The 9,860-nt window shown below is 38.1% G+C and overlaps 1 protein-coding gene across 4 annotated transcripts in view; it reads right to left on the bottom strand.

Annotated features, from left to right (window-relative positions):
• The window catches only part of LOC123506902 (AN1-type zinc finger protein 4-like), an 87,234-nt gene that overhangs the window by 24,650 nt on the left and 52,724 nt on the right, over positions 1-9,860 (bottom strand). For 3 of the 4 annotated variants that reach the window (XM_045259284.1, XM_045259287.1, XM_045259288.1), the window contains exon 1: positions 6,378-6,513. The exons of the other annotated variant lie outside the window; for it this stretch is intronic. The gene's annotated coding sequence lies outside the window, so the exon portion shown is untranslated. Of the gene's footprint in view, positions 1-6,377; positions 6,514-9,860 lie in introns of those variants that run through there. 4 annotated transcript variants of the gene reach the window in all.

The following is a 9,860-nucleotide window of genomic DNA, read 5'->3' as shown; positions in this document are numbered from 1 at the left end:
GTAAGGAATTTCCCTCATCTACTGTGTCCTTTAAGCCATTCTCCTTCGTGCTAATTGTAATAGACTTAGTTAGGGTAGGTTAATATTAGGATAGAATAGGATAGGTTAGGTTTCTTTAGATTGGGCCAGGTTAGAGCAGGTTAGGTAGGTTAGGTTAGGTTAGGTTAGGTTAGGTTAAGGTTTGGTTAGGTTAAGGTTGGGTTGGGTTAGATTAGGTTACGTTAAGTTAAGGTTTGGTTTGGTAGGGTTGGATTGGTTTGGGTTAGGTTAGGTTAGGTTAGGTTAGGTAAGGATAGGTTACGTAGGTTAGGTAGTACATCCTTCCTGTAGTATGATGTCAATTGCATTAGTATGAGTGTTTATATCAGTGCATTATTGATATATTCACGACTCGTCTCCATTGATTTTATTGCTTCTATCATATTCTTGTTTTTCAGCTTTAACTAAGAAATATTTGTTTGTGCATCATGTTTTTGTATCAGTCTTGCCTTTACGATTCGTCTTCACATTTTAAGATTTCATATATCATCATTTTCATTACTTTCATGTTTTTATCGTCATCAAAGTGTAACTAAGTTTGTTTCATGTCTTTCTTTACAGATTTCTCTTTTATTCAGATATAATTAGGTCAGTTTTCTAATACATTTTCATACACACACACACACACACACACACACACACACACACACACACACACACACACACACACACACACGTTATGTCCGCCTTACGTTACCGTGTCCTGAATTCCACGCAGGTCGACAGATCAGGTGTCCCAGTTTTTCTCTCTCTAACTTTTCTTTATATAATTTAATAAGTCAGTAATTCCCAAAGGCTGAATGTTACGATGGTCTTTTTTTCAGATTGATTAAGAACATTTCTTAGGTAGATTAACTCTCTCTCTCTATCTCTCTCTCTCTCTCTCTCTCTCTCTCTCTCTCTCTCTCTCTCTCTCTCTCTCTCTCTCTCCAAGATAATCTTAAAAAATCAATATAAATGCAAGTAAATCAAATAAAGTCAGAGCTTGATTCTGAGATGAATAAAACAAACAAATAAGGAAATAGATAAAATAAATGAAATAGATGAAATTAGATTAAACTAAATAAATGAAACAAAAGAATGACAAGACAACATCGAGCAGCAATTAGAGAAAATAAATAGAGAATAAAATATATAGAGAGGATAATTCAATATCTAACCGGCGTGATGATCGGAGGTGGCTGGACAATGAAACAAGGAAAAGCATCAGAGTAGTTCGTGATTAAGAAAATGGATCAAATACCAATGAAAGGAGTAACTTTTAACCTCCTCAGTACTGGGACATATTTCTACCATGAGATTTGTGTACGATTAGGCAATTTTATTTACACTAGGACGCTTCTATGGAGGTCAGAAGATTGATGGCCAGAATCTTCCCTATTCTAATTCCCACATAACCTTCTGAGGCTTTGTAAACTCACCAAATAGTAAGTAGAATCGATATGAAAAGGCGTCATGGTACTGAGGGGGTTAAGAACTTCCCGCTTTCCTTTCAAGACTGCCAAACCTCCGCGTACACTTAGTAAGATCAATTCCTAAACACGATGAAGAGTCCAACGTGTAAATTCACGTTAAGTATCAGTGAAACAATCAATTTTCAAGAACTTATTCTCTTGTTAACCCCTTCAGTATCAAGACACATTTTTACCATGACTTTTGGGTATAATTAGACGATTTTATTTACATCAGGAAGAGTCTATGGAGGTCAGAAGATTAATAGCCAAAGTCTACACTATTTTAATCCCCACATAAGTTTCTGAAGCTGTTTAAAATCACACCAAACAGTAAGCAGAACAAATATATAAACGTGTCCCAGTACTGAAGGGATTAAGTTGAAATTATCACCTTTATTTAAGTTATCGACTGGACATGTTTCAAGGTCACAGTTTAGTATAATGCATTCCCATAAAAAGGTGTTGCAGAATTCCAATGTGTGAATTGAAAATAAAACAAATAAATTAGTAAAGTATTCAAGGAAGGAAGGAAGGAAGGAAGGAAGGAAGGAAGGAAGGAAGGAAGAAAGGAAGGAAGGAAGGAAGGAAGGAAGGAAGGAAGGAAGGAAGGAAGGAAGGAAGGAAGGAAGGAAGGAAGGAAGGAAGGAACGAACGAACGAACGAACGAACGAACGAACGAACGAACGAAAAAAGGAAGGAAGGAAAAAAGGAACGAAGGAACGAAGGAAGGAAGGAAGCAAGGAAGGAAGAAAGACAAAAAGGGAAAGGAAAAAGAAAGTACAAATAAACAGTTATGTATTAAAGCAAAATTAAAGAAAGAAAGAAAAATAGATAGATAGTTAGATAGTTGGATAGATAGATAAACAGACGAACAAAATAAAGAAAGAACAAAATAAAAACAAATAAAAAGCAAATGATTGAAGAAAGAAAAAAGAAAAGAATAAAGTAACAAATAAGTAAGTAAATAAAGAAAAAGAAAGAATGAAAGAAAAACACACAGACAGACAAGCAAATAAGACAAAATAAAGTCAAATAAAACTAATAAAAACAATTGAAAATAAAATCACACAAAAATTTCTCAAGATATGAATAAATTCCTACCTTGATTGAGAGAGAGAGAGAGAGAGAGAGAGAGAGAGAGAGAGAGAGAGAGAGAGAGAGAGAGAGAGAGAGAGAGAGAGAGAGAGAGAGAGAGAGAGAGAGAGAGAGAGAGAGAGAGAGAGAGAGAGAGAGAGAGAGAGAGAGAGAGAGAGAGAGACAGAGAAACAGAGACAGAGAGAATCAGAGAGGCAGAGAGAGACAGACACAGAGACAGAGAGACAAAGATAGAGACTGAGAGAAATAGAGACAGACAGTGAGAGAAATAATGAGACAAAAAGAGAAGAACGAGGTAATTGAAGAGAAATGAAAAAATAAATAGAAAAAAAAACTGTCAAAACATAACTGAAGAACAAAGAAAACAGAGAGGAAAAAAAAAACACGTCCATTCTAAAACACTAAAAACAATAAAAGAAAACACACGAATAAAAAAAGAAAAAGAAAACGCACACAAACACAAAAAAAAAAAAAAAAAAAAAATCCCAGGTACGGTACACACATTCCCAGGTTAACATTCCCACGTGTAAATTGGACAGGAGAGAGGCATTCCTGGGGTGATGAGGTGAGGGTCAGCGGACTACCTGGCACCCGGGCGTTACCTATTGATTGTGCTTGATTAAAGGTGTGGCCCTTGAGGAGAGAGAGAGAGAGAGAGAGAGAGAGAGAGAGAGAGAGAGGTGGCGGCGTGGTCAATAAGGTAATAAGGGAAAGAATGTAAACAGGTTAGATAAGGTGGAGGAAGTGGTATTGGATCCTGGAATGCACACCTGTTAATTGATTACCGGGATGTCGTGATTAGCCAGGTGAGTGGATGAGTGACTGAAGAAGCGTTACTAATTCCACGTGTGACACAAATACTTCAAATAATCAAATGTGAGGAGGAAAAGAAATGAAAGAAGAAAAGAATGAAAAAGATAAAAAAAAGAAACAAAGCAACAAGAGAAATTCCATACATAAATCATTGAAATAAAAAAAAATATGATAAGGTAAAGAAAGGAAAATAAAAGAAGAAAGGGAAAAAGAAAGAGAGAATTCCCTAAATAATACAAATAAATTCCAATAATCAGGAAAAGAGAAAGGAAAGAATAAAAGAAAAACAAACAAACAAGCAAGCAATGACTAAGTGAATGAGAGAGACAGAGGTGACACAGCTTTTTATTGTCTTTTAACAAATATAAACAACTTTTTAATGCAAGAATGGAAGCTGACCAAGGACAACAACAAAAATAAATAAAAGAATAAAAATAAAAAGGCCCACTTGATTGCCAGTTCCCTAAAAGAGTGATAGTTAACCAAAAGTCTTGGACAAAAGTCTTGAAATATTCCTCTCGAAAGAAGTGAAGTGGTAGGAAGATGGAAATACAGAAGCAACATGCTAACAAGACCAATCATGCACAAAGTCAGGCAACCAAGCACACTAACAAGAGCAGAATGTTCAAGAATCAAGCACCAAACAGTATAAATAAGCAAGTTTGTGTGTTGATAGACATATAAACCAATGCACTAAATGTATGCAAAATAAATGAATAAATAAATAAATAAATAAATAAACAAACAGAAGGACAGACAGACAGACAGACAGACAGATGAAATAAATAAATAAATAAATAAATAAACAGAAGGACAGACAGACAGACAGACAGCCAGATGAAATAAATAAATAAATAAACAAACAAATCAATAGATAAATATATCAAACAAACATTTCTCTTGAATTTAAAGAATTGATAAAATAATACATGATAAATACTGATGAACAGACAGACAGGCAAACAGATAAACAGACAGGCATACATACATACATACGGACAGACAGACGAATGGACACAGACAGACAGACACACACACACACACACACACACACACACACACACACACACAGATAGATAGATAAACAGACAGACGAACGGACAGACAGACAGGCAGACAGACGAACGGACAGACGGAGACAGACAAACAGGCAGAAAGTCTCTAGCTAGAACAGTGGTAAAGCGCTGGCCTGGCATTGCTAAGGTTGGCAGATAGTCTCTCGCTCTGGCTCGTGAGTTTTAGCTGTTTACTGGGAGGTTAGGTTGGAGCGCCACTGTGGGGAGTTGAGTTCTCCTGGTTGACGTTCTGGAGAGCACCAGATGTGGTGGATACCGGAACGAAAACCAACAAACTTTAACTTTTAAAACACAGACATTTAAACAGAAAGGAAGGACAAAAACAAACATATAAAAACAATGAATGAATGTATGAATAAATGAATGGAGGAAAGAAAGGGAAAAGAAATAAAGTAAAATAAGATAGAAATATATAAAAAAAAAAAACCGCCACGCAAATCCATCCAAGCAGACAGACAGACAGACAGACAGATATGAATAAATAAACCAAACACGAGAAGTAACACACATTCCTCCTTCACCTCACAGGCACTTCCACCAACCACACTAATACATCACTCACAGGAATGAGTTTGTTAAGTCCTCAGCCAGTCCCACCCATCAATACATACTTTGAACTGCATATAATTCTGCCCCCACACCCCCAACCTCTCTCTCTCTCTCTCTCTCTCTCTCTCTCTCTCTCTCTCTCTCTCTCTCTCTCTCTCTCTCTCCCTTAGTATAATCCAGATAATACAAGAATACCTGTTTTGGATGTGTGTGTGTGTGTGTGTGTGTGTGTGTGTGTGTGTGTGTGTGTGTGTGTGTGTGTGTGTGTGTGTGTGTGTGTGTTATTACTATTTTGTAATTTTTCTTCTTGAGTAATTATCTTTTTTCTCTTTCTTTTCCCTTCAATTTCTTTAGTTGTTTTTGTTGTCTAAATATCTCTTTGTCTGTGCGTTCGTGTGTCTGCCTGGCTGTTCATCTGCCTGTCTGTCTGTCCCTGTCTGTCTGTTGTTTTTATTATAATTGCGTACTTTTCGTCTGTAAAAATCTGTCTGTATGTCTGTTACTTTTATATATATGTTGTTTTTTTTATATCCAAATGTCCCTTTTTTTGCCAGTTTATCTTCTCTCTCTCTCTCTCTCTCTCTCTCTCTCTCTCTCTCTCTCTCTCTCTCTCTCTCTCTCTCTCTCTCTCTCTCTCTCTCTCTCTCTATATATATATATATATATATATATATATATATATATATATATATATATATATATATATATATATATCGTGATAGTCCGGCCATCTAACACATTTTTCCATTACTATAAAGAAAAACACCCATATATAAAAATGATAATCGTCATCATCATCATCATCATCATCATTACCATATTCATCATCATGTACTGTACGTACCTAAGATTCCACATTATTATTATTATTTTCTATCAACACTATCATTATCATCATCGTTATCATTATCATCACTAATATCATTATCGTTATTTGTCACTGTCATTACATTGCGCGTATGTAATTTATATTGTAACTCTAAACATAAATAAACATATGTAAATCTCTTAATGACAAATACACTACAATATATTTCTCTGTACAACCAACACACACACACACACACACACACACGAACCCCAATGTAATTAAACTCCACAATTTCACAAAACGCATTCCAAACCACTCATTATAACCTGACCATTACAACCACCCACTGCCTGAACCTCTTCATCCAACACCACTCCTTATAACCAACGCTTCTTTCCTTCATACATACAATTACGGACAGAATCATCACAAATCACTCAAGTCTAAAGCGATTAAACACCATAACCTCATAAATGCATTCCAATTCACTCATAATATCTATCTAACCATTATAAACATCCAAACACCACTTTTACTTACGTGTATGGATGGTTTGTTGGCTTTATTTATCTTTGGGGCTGTAATATCCAGCAGAGGAAGAGTATAAGTAACAGTAATAGGGAAAGGATGGAGTAAGGGGGCGGAACACTTACTCCACACACGCGCTTCCTTACCTTACTGTGGAATTCGCGGCCACTGGGGTCCCGGATGATCAGATGCCAGGAACCTCCACATCTTCACATGATTTCCTTTCTCATATCAGGTTTTCACGCGTCCCAGAGCTTAGCGGAACTGAATCACGGACTTTTTAACATGGATACCTAACAATATCACCAGTTAAAACCGTTCCTTCTATGTAAACTTCCACGGAATCAATACTGAGGTGATGAGGGAAAAATGTCACTTAGTCACTCAGCCCCAACGCACATGCAAGACCCTCCCCCAATATAACCCCCCTCCTTCCTCCCTTCCCCTCCTCCTCCCATGTGTTTTATTCTTATTCTCTGCTAATAGGACCACGAAATTGTCCCCCCCACTGCGTCCTAAACTCTCAAAATAAGTTTAATGCTTATCAGTGGAGGATAAGAAGAAAAGAACATCGGAGTAAGCGCGCATGGTGTTGGTGTGTGTGGAGCGCGTAGAGCATGTATAGCCTAGCCTCTCCATGGCAACCAGACAGGAATGTGATGTATCTATAGGTTTCCTCGAATGTAGAAGCTTTGTTACTCATTCACTAGATTCCTCGTTTTCTTTGTTGAGTGTAATGTTGGTGGAAGTGTTAAATCTCTCTCTCTCTCTCTCTCTCTCTCTCTCTCTCTCTCTCTCTCTCTCTCTCTCTTACGTAGACAATGAGGTTACGTCAATTTCTAGGTCAGTTCTTGCCTGTATTCCTGTCCGTATCATCGCATTTAGAAAACAATTACCTCCCCCTCTCATAATGAACGTTGCATGGATATCATTACGCTATTTTGATTACTTCTTTACTCGAATGTTGTGCCATGTTTTGTGGTTAATGAGAATATCTATCTAACTATCTATCCATCTACTAACTTGTTGATCTATTTATCTATGTAGGTACACACACACACACACACACACACACACACACACACACACACACACACACACACACACACACACACACGTTTGTTAATTATTGACACTAAGAAACCAAAACATACTGGTATTTTTGTTCTTATTCTTGTTCTTCTTGTTCTTTCTTTCTGGACATTGATTTCCACTTTTTTTTCTCTCTCTCTCTCTCTCTCTCTCTCGTGATGAGAGAGAGAGAGAGAGAGAGAGAGAGAGAGAGAGAGAGAGAGAGAGAGTGTGTGTGTGTGTGTGTGTGTGTGTGTGTGTGTGTGTGTGTGTGTGTGTGTGTGTGTGTGTTACTCGCGTGGTAGGAATTTAAATTGTCTGTGTGTGATGGGGGAGAGGGGTTGATGTAGGATACGTCATATCTCAAGGGAATATATTTTTTAGGATTTTTTGTGTGAAATAGCTTGATTTAGACGTTTCATGCTTGTTTGTATAAATGGACTTTTTATGTGTTTTAAGCTTCATATTTTAAACCATTAATTTACACTTTCTTATAAAAAAACATTTTGATGGGCCATACCTTCCAAGTCCTCCTGTAACCGTAATATTTGGTTGTGGTCAATAAATGGCTATCTATCTATCTATCTATCTGTGTGTGTGTGTGTGTGTGTGTGTGTGTGTGTGTGTGTGTGTGTGTGTGTGTGTGTGTGTGTGTGTGTGTCGATCAGAGAAGAATCAGTAAGCTGCACAAGTGGTGGTGTTTAAAGAATAAAAAGAAATGAAGGAGATACATAACGTGTAACTATAAGACAAGTGCATGTAAGTCTGTGGTAAGTAAATGAAATTTTCAGAAACGAAAGACTAGAGAACATAATTATGAACATAAGAAAAGAGGGAAGCTACAAAAGGCCGCCAGGCCTACACGTGGCAGTGCGTGTATGATTAAAGCTACCAATTCCATTTATTATCTCCATTCATAAATTTATCTAATCTTTTAAAGCTCCCTATTGACTCAGCCCTGACCACATGACCACTGAGTCCGTTCCACTCATCAACCACTGTTTGAAAACCAGTTTCTTCTCATTTCTCTTCTAAACCTGAATTTTTCAAGTTTAAACCCATTATTTCTGGTTCTGTCCCCGCTACTGATACTAAGAATTTCGTTCATGTCCCCTTCGTTCAAACCCTTATACTTCTATCAGGTTTCCTCTTAACCTACGTCTCTCTAAGGAATGCAGCTTGAGTTTCTTCAGTCTCGTTTCATAGGGAATATCCCTCACCTCCTGTATCTTTTTAGACATCCTCCTTTGCACTGACTCCAGTAGAGCTATATCCTTCCTATAGTGTGGAGAATAGAATTGTACCGCATAGTCCAAATGTGGTCTGGTCAGCGTGTTTAAAAGAGAAAGAACGTGATACAGAAAATGTGAAACTGGCACTCACAGAGGAAAAGTGAAGTGTGTCCAGAAAAAAGAGAATGTAACACAGAAAAGTGGAAGTTTAGGGCCCACTACTACAACCTGTGCCACTCCGCTCCCCTCGTATACTGCGTCAGGATGTGGCAGGCGTGTGTGGGCGTTCGGGGGCACTGACAAGCCTGGGGGAGTGAATGAAGTGAATATAATGCTATAACTTCATACTCTTCAATTTAGCAATACAGTTTGTAGTCCATATTACTATAAAACCAAGAATCATTATATATTATGCTCATCTAAAACAAATAGTACACACAGACGCACGCACGCACGCACGCACACACACACACACACACACACACACACACACACACACACACACACACACACACACACACCGTCACCACTCAACACCACACTACACCATACCACACACCAATACGTCTCAAAGAAAATCACTGCTACTGACAACCACCATCAGCACCACGTCGCCACGCCATCTCCCACCTTCCACCTCCCACCACCTCCCACCATTACAAACCCACATATTTCACTCAATGGCAGTGTGACACACTTAAAAGACCAGAAGCGATTCTGTGAAACAATACACACTCAGTTAAAGTTTGAAAAAAAAAAAGGCTGATTATGGTAATCTAAATTTTACGGCATCAGCTGGCTCTTATTTAGGCCACAAAACACCACTGAACGCTGCATATTTACCAAACAGGCACGGGAGACACTTCAAAAGCAACCATATATTCATAGAAACACAGAAAACATAACACATACACCCAATTATAGAGTTAAGAAATACGTGAAAAAGAGCTGTATGATGGGCGCCGGGTGGAGGAACCTTGCTGAGGCGGCCAAGGAGGGACAGGGCAGAGGTAGCGGTTGGTTGGCGGGGCTGGACAAGTCTGGGCGACAAGTATGCAATGGTGTGATGGTGTGTGGTGGTGGTGGTGTGGTCAATATAGGCATATGTAATTTGCATAACCCACTGTTGTGGTAGGATGTGGTGGTCTGATGGTGGTAAGGACTGTGGTATTGGTTGTGGTGGTGTCTGATG

Source organism: Portunus trituberculatus, chromosome 21 (assembly GCF_017591435.1).
Source record: "Portunus trituberculatus isolate SZX2019 chromosome 21, ASM1759143v1, whole genome shotgun sequence".
In the NCBI taxonomy this organism is placed as follows: domain Eukaryota; kingdom Metazoa; phylum Arthropoda; class Malacostraca; order Decapoda; family Portunidae; genus Portunus; species Portunus trituberculatus.
This window is presented reverse-complemented; position numbering and strand designations above follow the sequence as displayed.